The sequence below is a fragment of the Canis lupus genome, chromosome 1, assembly GCF_011100685.1.
Source record: "Canis lupus familiaris isolate Mischka breed German Shepherd chromosome 1, alternate assembly UU_Cfam_GSD_1.0, whole genome shotgun sequence".
Lineage (NCBI taxonomy): Eukaryota > Metazoa > Chordata > Mammalia > Carnivora > Canidae > Canis > Canis lupus.
The window spans coordinates 17,544,136-17,558,375 of record NC_049222.1 but is presented as its reverse complement, the minus strand read 5'-3'; the positions used below and the strand labels follow the sequence as shown (position 1 = coordinate 17,558,375).

The 14,240-nt window shown below is 41.2% G+C and overlaps 1 protein-coding gene across 7 annotated transcripts in view; it reads right to left on the bottom strand.

Moving 5' to 3' along the window:
* ALPK2 (alpha kinase 2) overlaps positions 1–14,240 on the bottom strand; it is a 142,390-nt gene that overhangs the window by 110,075 nt on the left and 18,075 nt on the right. For 3 of the 7 annotated variants that reach the window (XM_038525904.1, XM_038525895.1, XM_038525896.1), the window contains exons 2-3: positions 8,234–8,539; positions 7,291–7,881 (exon numbers count right to left, since the gene is read on the bottom strand). The gene's annotated coding sequence lies outside the window, so the exon portion shown is untranslated. Of the gene's footprint in view, positions 1–1,787; positions 1,851–7,290; positions 7,882–8,233; positions 8,540–14,240 lie in introns of all 7 variants that reach the window. The other 4 variants (XM_038525899.1, XM_038525900.1, XM_038525897.1 and 1 more) reach the window with 2 other exon arrangements.

Below are 14,240 nucleotides of genomic sequence, written 5' to 3'. Positions count from 1 at the left end.
CCAGCGCCTCTGGAGCTGGCAGGAAAGCCAGCTGTCACCGTGCTTTCTCACTGGGGACAGGAGGGATTAGTTCTGATTACTCAACCTAATCCAAATGGCAATTGGTATCTGAGTTACTACAGATTTGGATGTCACATCTACTATCCCATGTTAGTTAGGGAAGCGTACGCTCCCCAAAGATGGGGTCTGGGAATTTGGGATCTGGGAATTTGGGGAAGTGGGTGAGGAGGAGGCAAACCAGGTGGGGAGAGAGAAACAATTAACATGTTTTTGGTAAGTTCTATGTGTCAGCCCCTAGGCTGGACACTTCGTAGACATCATCACTTTGAATCTCCACAGCAAAACTACCAAGGCAGGTGTTCTTTCCCATTTCATACATAATGACTTGACACTTTAAGGTAACTTTAAAAGCGTTGACATAACAAACTTAATTCCTCACTGCCTGCAAGGGACAGTGTTGATATTGCGTCCAGGTTTGTTGGAGCTCAAGCATTATTTTCTTTCTTGGGTGTGACTTTTGGGTTGTATGTGAGAAACAGAGGCAAGAAAATAAGCCCATGAAAAGATGCTCACTATCATTAGTCATTATGGAAATTCAAATTAATATAATGAATGAGATAGCATTTCACAATTACTGGAGTGGTTACAACATGATAGGCAACCAAGTGTGGGCAAGGATATGGAGAAAAATCCTCAAGCATGGCTGGTGGGAATATAAAACAGTACAGACACTTTGGAAGACAGTTTGGCAGTTTCCAAAAAAAGATAAGCATGAATTTACCAAAAGTATCTCACCACGAGAAATGAAAACAAATATTCACACAAAGACTTGCGCACAAATATTAACAGGATTATTCATAATAACCTAAAATTGGAAATAACCTAAATTTCCATTGGAAACAATCTAAATGCCCACTGGAAAAACCTAGTGAACAGATAGAAAAATAGGGTATAGCCACACCATAGAATACTATGGAGAAATAAAAAGGAAAAAACGTGGATACACAGTACAATATGGATGAACTCCAAAAAAATTCCAGTGAAAGAAGCCAGACACAAGAGACCACATACCGTAAGATTCTGTTTATATGAGATATCCAAAAGAAGTTATAAAGACCAAAAGTAGATTAGTAGTTGCTGGAGATGGAGGCAGTGGGAGAACACTGATTAATAATAAATGTGCATGGGGGCACCTGAGTGACTCTGTCACTTAAGCACCCAACTCTTGATCTCAACTCAGGTCTTGATCTTGGGGTCATAAGATGGGACCCTGTGTTGAGCTCAATGCTGGGTGTGGAGCCTACTTTAAAAAAATAGTAATAATAATAATAATAAGTGTCCATGAGGGATCTTTTTGGGGTGATGAAAATGTTCTAAAACTGATCTATGATGACGGTTGTACGACTTGATAAATTTACTTCAAACATCATTGAATTGAACACTTAGAAGAGGTGAATTATAATTGCGGGATGGGTGAGAAAAAAGGAAAAGGTGAATTATACAAAATGCAATATATGTCTCAATAAAGTTAATTTTTTAAAGATTTTATTTACTTATTCATGAGAGACACACAGAGAGAGAAGCAGAGAGACAGGCAGAGGGAGAAGCAGGCTCCCTGAAGGGAGCCCGATGCGGGACTCGATCCCAGGACCCCAGGATCACAACCTGAGCCAAAGGCAGATGTTCAACCACTGAGCCACCCAGGTGCCCCAATAAAGCTAATTTCCGAAATAGAAGCAAGGAGACAAACATGTCATAAGCACATATTGCAGTCATTGCAGTCTTACCTGTGATAGCAAAAGACTGGAAGCAACCAAAATCTCCACAGGTAGGAATATGGTTCAGTTTATCTGTTGAATGGATTTTCTATTTTTAACAGCAATGGGCATTAAAAATGAATAAGGAATTTCTGTATGTATTGATATGAAATAATCTCCAAGATATATTGTTCAGTGAAATAAAATATAGAAGAGTGGAGAGCAGCTATCACTTGTATAGGCAAAACAAGAAGAATATTCTGATATGCTTATCCATACACACAATGATTCTAAAACCTCTCAAGACACTGGTACCATGGTTGTCTCTGGATGGAGGCCCAAGTATCTAAGGAAGGGGAGTGGGAAGCCTGTTAAAAACAGTGATTGGGACGTCGGGGTGGCTCAGTGGTTGAGCATCTGCCTTCAGCTCAGGTCATGATCCTGGGGTCCTGGGATCGAGTCCCACATCGGGATCCCTGCATGGAGCCTGCTTCTCCCTCTGCCTGTGTCTCTGCCTCTCTGTGTGTGTGTGTGTGTGTGTGTGTGTGTGTGTGTGTGTGTCTCATGAGTAAATAAATAAAATCTTTTTAAAAAGAATAGAAAAAAGAAAAATGCCCCTGAAACTGGCAGCTTAAGTGACTTTTCCAAGGTCCTACAGCTTATGAATGGCAGAGTCCATAATTCTTGATTCTAATTTTCAACTTACTATGTTGAGAGGACATATTCCTCTACTGGGCTTATCCCTGTCTTCTCTCCGGGCAAAGACAGGGTAGAAAGGAAAGATCACGATGCTATCAACATACAGAGCAGGACTGTACTGTTAATGAGACCAACTGCCATGGACTAACTGGCTAATATCACTTTGGTTGGAGGTTGAACATGGGGGGCCGAAGGCTGTGTCCCATGGAGGCATGTGTCATCACAGTCCTCACTGTGTTGTGAAGAAATCCTCTCTCTCGTTCCTCTTCCTCTTGTCCTCTGCTTTCTCCTAGGCTCCCTGGGTCGCTCTTTGGAGAGAATGTCTATTTTTATTTTATTTTATTTTATTTTATTTTATTTTATTTTATTTTATTTTATTTATTTATTTATTTATTTATTTATTTATTTATTTATGTATTTATAGAATGTCTATTTTAAATTGGACCAAAATGTGTGCAATGTCAGGCATCTGTAGACAGGGGAGCACCTGGGGAAAGTTCTCCTCCCTTCTGTCCCCTCCCGGCCTGGGATGGGAGCTGGGGCTGCTACGGAGAGTGCCAGTGTCACCTCGGCCACCTTCATCCACCATCCTTCTCCCAGCCAGTCAGGGGGCCTTGGGAGAAAATGTTGTGGTTTTGCCTCCACTTGCCTTGTTTTCTGAAGAATTATTTTTATCATTCATTATCGAGCTGTTTTTAGTAAAGTGTGCCTAAGAGATAAGGAGCACCACCCCCAAGGAAAGCAGGGGAGTAGCACTGTACCATGCGTTCACTGCAGTCACACACAGGACCCTTCTACAGGAGATTTTTTTTAAACTTGTTTGGGCTGCAGTTTAAAGCAGGCCCGGGGATCCCTGGGTGGCTCAGTGGTTTAGTGCCTGCCTTCAGCTCAGGGCGTGATCCTGGGGTCCCAGGATCGAGTCCTGCATCGGGCTCCCTGCATGGAGCCTGCTTCTCCCTCTGCCTGTGTCTCTGTCTCTCTGTCTCTGTGTGTGTGTGTGTGTGTGTGTGTGTGTCTCTCGTGAATAAATAAATAAAATCTTCAAAAAAAAAAAAAATCCCAGACCTCCTTGACTGGCCAAGTTTCCCAGTCGTCCTAACTGCATTCCCCACATTCCTCTCCCATCATCACTCCACCTGGACCTCAAGGATGGGTGCGACCTCAGCCTTCCTGCTTCCTGGGCCCTGATTGGTCCAGATTGGTCCTCCCTGGCCCAGGGCGCCTGAAATTCCCACCCCTGGCCCTCCACTCCACAACTCTGTGTGGGACACGCCTTCTCCAAGCTGCCCTTCGTGTTTCGTTTTGCTCAGTGTTGTATCCTTTACACAGAAAGACCATCTTCCATCTGGTTCTTCCATTCAAGTCCCACTAGTTTTCAAACCCCAGCTAAAGGGCTAAATTGTCCTTGAAGCCTCCTCTGAGAGCCTTAGGGTGGGAGGAAAAAAGAGCCTCCTCCCCAAATGGTGGACTACTCACTTCCGTGTGCCCTGCCTACACTCAGTGTCCCCCACAGACATACTCCACTGTGAGAGGTTTGCCTGCAAGACGACTCCTGGGTTTATCTTTTGTGTTCTCCCCAGTTCTAGCATATTGTGACTGGGCCTGCCACACATCTTTTGAAAAGTAGGCAAGTTTAGTGATTGAAAGGATCAACGCAAATAGGGTTTCCCCAGAAATTACAGGCCCAAGAAACAGCTAAAGCAGTGACCCTCAGGTGTGGTCCCTGGACCACGCCATCCATCCGCATCACCTGAGGACTTGTCCGAAATGCAAATTCTCCGGACCTTCAGAGGCAGAAACTCTAGGGGTGGGACCCAGGAGCCTGTATTTTAACAAGCTTTCTGATTCTGTTGCGCTTTAAAGTTTGAGAACCACTGGACTAGAAGAAAAATCTCCAACTACTGACTGAGGAGCAAATGAGCCTGGTTATCCAAGAGCAGGAGTGAAGACCAAGTGAAGATAGAGGTGAGTTGTGGGTCTTTTTCCTCTTTTGCAAGTTGGGCATTTATTCTTTGATTTTTACCAACCCTAAGATGACATGCTTACTGTCTCCCAAGTTCCTTTACATTTCTGAATGTCTAGATTTCCTTTTTGGCAGAAAAGAACAACAAGTTTCCTTGTGAACCTGTCAGTAGCTCAAGCAAAGGATTTATCAAGCTACTCTGATGTGCCTGGGCAGAAGCTGTGCCGTAGCTCAGTCAAGACAGTGCAATAATAAAGATGTGGCTAGCATTCTTTGGACCTGTCCCATGAGGCCTACTCATGACTCTTGTCTGCTCCATCCCTCTATGCCTGACTTATCCTCACTCCAGAACGAGGAAGCACCCTGTTCATAATGCGCTTTCATCACTGACCTCGAAATTCCAGCCATGGCTCTTGAAATGTCCATCTAGCTGCTGTCTCCGCTGAGCCCCCCATGGCTAGCCCATTTCAGAGTGTTCTCACATGTCCTCACTCCACTAGGCCTCTGTCCAAGCAAAAAGGTGCCCCTAGAAAGTTTGAGGAAAGACTGGACCTGTGCCTTAATTTTCATAATAATCACAGAGATATCACTTCATATGTATAGATTTATACCTTTACTTTCCATTCTTATGGATTATGAGAACTCATATTTAAATATGGCACTGATATATATTAAAAAGTATCCTATGATGTTGATAAATCCCTACCTGTACAGGTAATAAATATACCATCAACCATCTTCAAACAAAAAATAGTTTTTCTCATTTATTGCAGGCACATTCTAAAATATAATCTTTTTTTGTTTGTTTTGCTCTCAAACACTTTATTTTTAAGTACAGAAGTTTCCTCAAAAAATCTAATTTTCTTTTTTTTTTTAAAGATTTTTATTTATGCGTGAGAGAGAGAGAGAGAGAGCACATGAGTGTGGGGAGGTTTAAGGGAGAAGCAGGCTCTCTGCTGAGCAGGGAGCTGGAGGTGGGACTCAATCCCAGGACCCTGAGATTATGGCCTGACCTGAAGGCAGATGCTTAACCAACTGAGCCACTCAGGCACCCAAAAAATCTAATTTTCTACGTTATTTTGGTTTAATCATTGTATTGATGTCAAAAATGTGTTAACTTCCACCACTTTAATAGTTTCTATTGTAAAAGCATTTAGAAGTTTTAGCAAAAAAGAGAGAGAGAAGTTTTTAAATTAACCAAGGAGAAGAACTGGCCTTTGGGGAGAAGCTAGGATGTTACATATACTTTAGGTATATTTATTCATGTCCCCATCACTCCAGTCAGAGTGGATGTTGCTATCTTCATTTCACAGATGAGAACATTGGAGTTCAAACAGGCTGAAAAACTGTGCTAGACTCAGAATTTGACTGGAAATCTGACTCCAGAGCCTGTGCTTTACTCCTCAGCATCCCCGGCCCCCCACTACCTTCTACCCACATTAGAATGTCCACCGCTTCCTCCTTGCTTAGGCTGATATCTACATGTAGGTGTGCATGGGGCGCTTAAAAACAAATTAGATTGGGACAGGGGAGATTTTTGCCTGTGACAGACACAAGAATCCACATGACCTAAAAGCCTTCCCCAGAAAGTGAGTGTTTTGCAAAAACTCCAAAAGGACGATGACATTTGGCAGCAAATCTGTTTCAATTTGTTTTAAATCCTGATTTCCAAGATCTGAATGTGCTAATGGACCATCAGTGCCTGTTGATACAGGATTTGTCAATTTGTTGATTCAGAACAACATCCTGGATTTTGGTACATAAGTCTCACAGCAAAGAAGTTCTTTCAATTTACCCTTAGCTGGCTGGCATGCTGTTAAAAAAAAAAAAAAAAAAAAAAATCTCTTACCTTTCCTGGTCACTTAAGCTTCCAAAATTAAGGATAACTATACTTAAGGAAAAGACTGGGGAAGGGAAATATTAGAGCAGAAGCAGCTCTAAATGCTGTTCTTGCTTTTATCTATTTTTAAATGATTGCCAGATGTCTGTAACTGACACCCTTAATCGGTGGTTTTAAAGTTTGAATGTGTTTATCAAAATGCAATGTGACAGTGGGGCCATTTTATCGATGGATTTTTTTTGATTGACTTCTTGCCTTAAATTTTTAAAGAATCTATTTAACAACTTGAGTACAACATCCTGCCTATGGTTAACGAAACTGCATTATACACTTTAAAATTCGAGAGGTTAGATGTCAAGCGTTCTTACCTCAGTTTTTTTTAAAAAGGGAGGGGGAAAGGAGAGGAAAGCAAATCTATTTAATGACTTGATGAATGTCTCCATCAGCCATTTTGAAATGCCTGATAGCTTTTCAGCAATTTGCATTCTGGGTGTCAGACAAGATACTGCTGTGTCCATCCAGAAAGTGGGGATTTTCAATCATTCATATAATCTAAGCAATAACTTTTGACTAAAATACTCAAATATTTCAGACAGAAGGATCTGGGGCTGAGTTACCAGGATGATCACTCCAATTTTTCATGTTACTTTGCAAAACCTTTGCAGATCACTCCTTCGAGTCTTTTTCATGTTACTTTGCAAAACCTTTGCAGATCACTCCTTCGAGTCATCCTGTGTGTGTGTTTTAATTGCTGAGATAGAAAGTGTCTATTTTAATTACTGCTGGGCCCAAATAAACAGACATGAAAAATAATCATTTCCCAAGAGGGTCTGAACGGACCTAAACTACAAATGGTAATTTGGCTACTTTAAAGCCTATAGAGTCAAATGTGCCAGATGGCCCCTACTTGTTCCGTCCTGTTCTGTATCATCAGGAAACCATCTGCTCTGTTCCTTATTGCAAAAATGCGAACAACTACATATTTAAAGCACAGCCATTCCTTATGTAAAAACCAAAGTCTGGATACTTACTTTTCAGTATTTTTCGTCCAAGAGACGTGATAGGAGGGCTGGCTCGGCTGTGGGCTCCCCGGGCTGTGTTGGGAGGTATTGATTGGGTGTCCCTGCTCCTGGGACTGGGCATTCAGAAGAGTTACAGGGTTCAGGGTCTTATCCACGTTCAAGTCAAAGCACAGTTGGGTCTGTTTCCAGAAAAGCTCCTATCCTCCTAAGAGGGAAAATTCTGTGCCCAGGGACGTTCTGGAAGAAGACATTTTTTCCCTGCCCTTGAATAAACTAGGTCATTGCTGAAGCTGGAGAATATTTTTTAGCATCACTGTGATGAAACTTGAGGGCTGTTTCTGCAGTAGGTGTGACACTTGTTGACGCCGCCGGGGAGGCCCTGGCAAAGGGACCTGGTGAAATGCAGCTCCAGCGAGCTGACGAAACACAGACGAGCTGTCCCCGAGGCCTGGGACACCGAGCACTGCTCTGCAAGATTGTGCAGGCCCTCAGCTTTAGTGGCTTGCCTCCTAGAAAAGCAGAATCTTGCTGTCTGATAAAGTCTCTGGGGCCGGAGTGACACCGGCAGTTCTCAGACCAAGAATACCAGGCATAGGAAACCTGTGCAGGGGGTGGTGGGGGTGAAGGGGAGGTGAAAAAAAGAGGCATTATGCTGTTCGTTTAGAACTGGTATTACAGTTGTTCTCTGAAGTTCTCTGAGAAACGCAGAAGCCACAGCAAGCAGGATCCACCCTCCTCCCTCCACCCCTAGCGGTCCTCCCCACACCCTCCCCTCCCACCCTGTCTCTCTCTCTCTCTCACACACACACACACACTCACACACACATTCTCTCTCTTCCTATTTCTGACTACAGTAGTAAGAAGAGAAGAGAGGAAGAACACAAGAAAACCATAGGAAAAAAAAAAACGCCACGTATCTGTCAAATTGTCAAGAATTGCTCTTGTTACATACCAAGTAGAATTTGTAATGTGGGCATTTCTTTTATTGAACTGTGTCCAAATCCAAGACAGAAGATAAACAAAATCCAGGAGTATTTTCTCTGGAACTACTTTGTCTCTCCGGAAAAGTATGTGCCATACCTGGAAACTGACAGCTTGGAGAGAAACTTCTTAGGACACTCACAGAGGTGGCTAAAATTAGCAGCTCTGAGTGAGTGACTTTGAAGGGGACATAACTGGATATACTCACTCTGTGCTGGGCAGTACAATCCTCAAAAGCAGACTGTGCTTGCATAGAGCAGTGTGTGCATCACCATACCTGGATGGAATGAAATTTTTCACAAGATGAAAAAGTCATCACCTAAAGTCATTAAATATCAAGATGTATATGGTTGATGTGATCTGTTTCTCAGTTTCCTCTTCATATGAGAAGAAAGGCATTGAAAGCCGAGAGACTCTAAAATAATGACTGTCCCATTGGGAACACACCTATGAAACGCAGCCGGATGCAAAAAATTACCACCCCTTGATGACTGTGGGTATCAGCTGGTTTTATTTAAAGACGGATCCTCTTCATAGAGGCTCTTTCCAAATAAAAGCAGAGAACATTAAGAGAGCAGATAAGAGGAAGGTGTGATGATAAAAAATAAATGAAAGTTATCACACAGCAACAGGATAGGATAAAGACAAAGGGAACCAACATCCCAATGCAGTAGACAGACATATATGGTCATGAAAGAATTGTTGCCTGGGAGTTCTTAAATGGAAAAGTTTTCACTCATTATGAAACTTGCTTTTGTTCCTGACAAACCATCTGAAAGATGGACCCCCTCCCAGTCTAGCATTCATCTTCTAGTAAAATAAATGTAAGGAGCAGAGGATTAAAATATACATATAATTTATATTGGATTATAAATTTTATTGTATATATTGGCTCAGTGTATATATATACGATATATACAATATATTGTATATATTGTTTATATATTTTATTGTTCATCTCCTTAACCTGCAGCCATAGAGTTTCTGTTTTATTTATTTATTTTTTAAAGATTTTATTTATTTATTCATGAGAGACACAGAGAGAGAGAGAGAGGCAGAGACACAGGCAGAGGGAGAAACAGGCTCCACACAGAGAGACTGGCGTGGGACTCCATCCTGGGTCTCCAGGATCACGCCCTGGGCTGAAGGTGGCACAAAACCGCTGAGCCGCCAGGGCTGCCCAGAGCTTCTGTTTTAATCTTAGGTTTGGGGAGCAAGAATAGATGACAGTCAGAAACAGACCTTGGGATTAAATTCAATGAGGCCAGGACACTGTTCTGAATTTTCTGTGGTTTAAGGTATTGAAGAGAAAAAGGAGGGCATACATTTGTGCCTTTTCAATAGCATTTAAAAATACATGAGTTTGTGATTAAAAATGAAGACCTAAAAATGTTTAGTATCATTCCAGGTAAAGTAATATAGCACATAAGAAAGTATGCATAAGTTATCTCTTTTTTCTGAAGCTAGAGAAGGAGAAACAAGAACCTCCCTTTATCCATCCAGAGAGCAGAGTTGGAAATATTTTTTTATTTTTTTTTTATTTTTTTTTTTTTTTTAGATTTTATTTATTCATGAGAGCCAGAGAGAGAGGCAGAGACATAGGCAGAGAAGCAGGCTCCATGCAGGGAGCCTGATGTGAGACTCAATCCCAGGACCCAGGGATCATTACCTGAGCCAAAGGCAGACGCCCAACCACTGAGCCACCCAGGTGCCCTGGACATGTGTTTTTTTTTTTTTTTTTTTTTTTTTATTGGATGTCCTTTAATTGCTTCTCTCAAAGACCTTTGGGGCTTTGTTATTCTCTTCGTTTCTCAAATGAGTGGGTGCCTCACAATTCCTTGGCCACTCTAGGCTCGATGGGACCAGATCGAGTCAGTTCCCAACTAATCTGAATATTTAAAGCCAATTCATTAGGTTCTCAAGCTGCTCTTCACTCCCATAAATTGGGTTTGAATTGGTACGTGAGGAGTTTATCTGTTCATTTTATCCCTGCTGCCACAGAAGGCCCTCAAATGTTCATGTCTAACTGCACTCCTAATGGTAGGAGTGATGAATGCCCTTTCCAGCAGAGCACATTCTTGGCTGAGACTTGGTACCAATCACATGTCAGGTCAGATCAGATTTTCTGCCAGGGTCCTTGGGTCAAGCCGGAGCTGAGGCAGCCTCTCCACCTTCAGGGCACAGTCTGCATTTAGGGAGAGCCCCCCACTACTGAGAGCATCAGCTCGGATTCCCTCTCTCAATAGTCCATATACCTAGGATATAGGGGTTCTCATAGTTTATGCACTGGGTGTGCTATCTTGCCGGTGGACATGACCCAAATCCAACTTTTGCAACCTTCATTCACTTCCCCATACTGCCAATCAGGTAGGTCAACCCAATAGGCATTTTGAACTCTTTAAGTGCAGTGGCAACAGAAATATCAATGTAAATACAGGACTGTGTTCTCTTGTGATGTTTTTCATACCAGGTAACATAAAATTTTTCATGAGAATATGAGGTTTAAAAAATTCTTGAAAAAAGGGGCTCCTGGCTGGCTAGTTAGTGGAGCATGTGACTCTTGACCTTGAGGCTATGAGTTCAAACCCCCTGTTGGATATACAGGTGACTTAAAAGATCTTTATTTAAAAAATTTGCAAAATAATTTTTAAAATGCAGTTTTCTCAGAATTCTTATATTCAAGAAGGGCTTTTCCAACCATATGAATGTTGCTTGGAAGTTAGATTTCATTTTCCCCCAAAGGGTCAAAATAATAAATGGGAGTTAGGTTCACAGAACACCTTACAGAAGTACTAAATCCATCGTGTACCCAAAGTGCCATATTTCAGCTTCCTAAAACCGCAAGTGTCAAAACTAGGTTAAAATTCAATTTAACTAAATATGAAAGTCTGTCCGCAAAAAAACATCCAGACTTTGACTTCCAAGATAAAATTCTGGCACAGTTTATTTCAGTTTCACAAATACTAAATGAAATTAATTAGTTAAACAGTGCCTGGATATTTAAACTTTAAAAAAGATTTATGTATGCTGTTTATACTATTTTATAAAATTTTCCTTTTTAAGGCTTTACTTTTGATTATAAGAGCAATATAAACTCGTTACTGAAAATTACATACTCATTGCTGAAAATCTTTAATATTTTGATTTTGAAATCTCAAGATAGCCACCATTTTTTGGCTAATTGCCTTCTACCTCTTTTATTTTCCCTTTCTGGGTGCTTATACATTCAGAAAGTGACATTAGTGGGTGAAAAGTATGAACATTTTAAGGTTTTGAAACATATTGGCAAATAAAACAATAGTGGTTGTATTGCATTACATTTCTAACGGTAGGTCTGAGCCCACCCATCTCACTGAGGGGGCAACTCCTGGTGCTTAGCACATCACTGAAAATGTTTGGGTAATCTTAGAAGCAAAATTAATATTGTAATGTACATTTATTTGATTACTAACAAGGCTAAATATTGTTTCATGAGTTCATTAGTCCCTGTTTCTCTGATGGATTGTCTCTTCAAATTTTTTGGCCACCTTTGAGTATTTTCCTTTGCAACATATAAAAGCATTTCATGTGTAATTTGTTGCAAATGGGTTCTATCTTCCGATTTATGGTTTTCCCTTTTACTTGTGAAGTTCTGACATAGAGAAGTTCTGAATTTTTATTTACCAAAAATGAGCTCAGGGTCAGGAGGGAAGGAGGAATTGTTTAATGAGTTCTGAGTCTCAGTTTTGCAAGATGAAAAAGTTCTGGAAATCTGTTTCACAACAATGTGAACATACTTAACACTACTGAACTGCACCCTTAGAAATGGCAAATTCAGGGGGCACCTGGGTGGCTCAAACGGCTACAGTCTCCCTCCAACTTCAACCATGATCTGGGGTCCTGGGATCGAGCCCCCATTGAGCTCCATGCTCAGTGGGGAGCCTGCTTCTCCCTCTCCCTCTGCCCCTCTACCCTCCCAATGCTCTCTCTCTCTCTCTCTCTCTCTCAAATAAACAAATAAGATCTTTAAAAAAGAAAGAAAGAAATGGCAAACTTTGTTATTTTTTAAACCACAATAAAAAAGAAAACTATCTTTTTCCTATGGTTTCTTCCTTAGCTTATAAAGCCTCCATTTTTCTATGGACTTATCCACTATCCATGCTGCTGCAGGTAGAGCAGAGAGTAAAGTTGGGTCTGAATCAAGCTCTTCTCCTTTTTTCATGTTACTTCATCTATGCTAGTGTCCTGGATCAGTCTGTGTCTTTTTCCTTAACCCAGATATCTAAGATTCTCAGTTCCTTTCTTAGTGGCTTCCACCCTTCGCAACTAAGAGATTGATACAGATAGGATTTTGATTTGAAAACTAGATTTCCCCCCATTAAAAATAGAATGAAATGGGAGGTAAGACTTAACTGTGACTGAATAAAGAGGCTGGAAAATCTCCCTCAAAAGCAACTATAAAGATGGAAAATACAAAAAAATACAGATAGATAGATAGATAGATAGATAGATAAAATAGATAATACAGACAAGCAGCCATTTTAGTGCTCCAGATATCAACTAAAGGCATCCAAAAATTTGAGAAGCATTTATAATGGAAAAAGCTCTCCATTTAGGGTACTAACAATGAGTGTGTTTGACATCCTTGGCTGGACTTGCTCCAGTTCCCCCATCCAGCTCTGATGTCATGGAGTTCTGCTAGAGCAGGCTGTGAGAACTGGCATTTTCTCAGCCACTGTCCAAGGGGACTTACTGGATTTGGAGCAGTGGAAAACACCTATGCCCAGCAGTGTTAGCAATGGAAGTAACTCTTAGTAGCAGATGAGTGGAGAAGGCCCACTGCTCCACTAGTTTGAGAATGGAATTGAGGTTGGGACAAACACCTGCCTGGCTGAGGCTGCAGGCATGTGCAGTGGAGACAAGGGAGGACCCAGCTCTCCATCCACATGCTCCCAGCATGCACAGAGAAGACATGAAAGGGCCCAGCACAAAGTAAGTATCAGGGCAGACCGAACATGGCTGAAACTTGAATGGGTTCCCCTACCCACACACAGATACATTGTCAGAGGATGGAAGTTTTACTGGCACAAGGTATTCAACCACAATCTCTGTCCAATCATTAGCTGACCTGAGGCTATGCAGACATAGGAGTGACCCCCTAGGAAGCCAAGCTTCAAAAAATTTAAAGAGGGGTACCTGGGTGGCTCTGTCAGTTAAGCATCAGATTCTTGATTTCAGCTCAGGTCATGATTGTGGGGGTATGAGATTGAGTCCTGCATTGGGCTCCGTACAGGGCATGGAGCCTGCTTAAGATTCTCTTACCCTATCTCTCTGCTCCTCCCCCCACCCAACTGGGGTACTCACAAACACTCTCACACAAAAAAGGAAGGAAGAAAGAAGGAAAATTTAAAGAAAACTGAATGGAAATATCTGTGTCCACATACTTTAGGGGAGACAGATTTCACAGACAAGTTACTAAACTAACAAATAACCAAGCAGCAGCAACAACTTGTTGGAGGTGGAGGGATGACTAGAATTCAGTTAACACACACACACACAAAAAGCATTTACCACATATTATCTAAATTTTCAAATTTTCAACAAAAAGCCATGAAACATGCAAAAAAATAAGACAGTATATTCTAACACAGGAAAAAAGCAGTCAGTAGAAACTCAGTATTACCCTGATACCAAAACCAGACAAAGACATCACAAGAAAATAAAACCAAAGACCAATGTCTTTCAAAAACATAAATGCAAAAATCCTTAACAAAATATTACTAAGTAAAATGAGCAACATATGAAAAGGACTATATCCCATGACTGGAATTTATCCTACTAATTTCAGTTTAACACCTGAAAGCCAATCATTATAATACATTTTTAATAATATAAAAGACAAAACTACAGGATCATCTCAACAGAGGCAGAAAATACATTTGATAAAATACAACTTCTATTCATGATTAAAAAAAAAACTCTCAGAAATTAGGAATAAA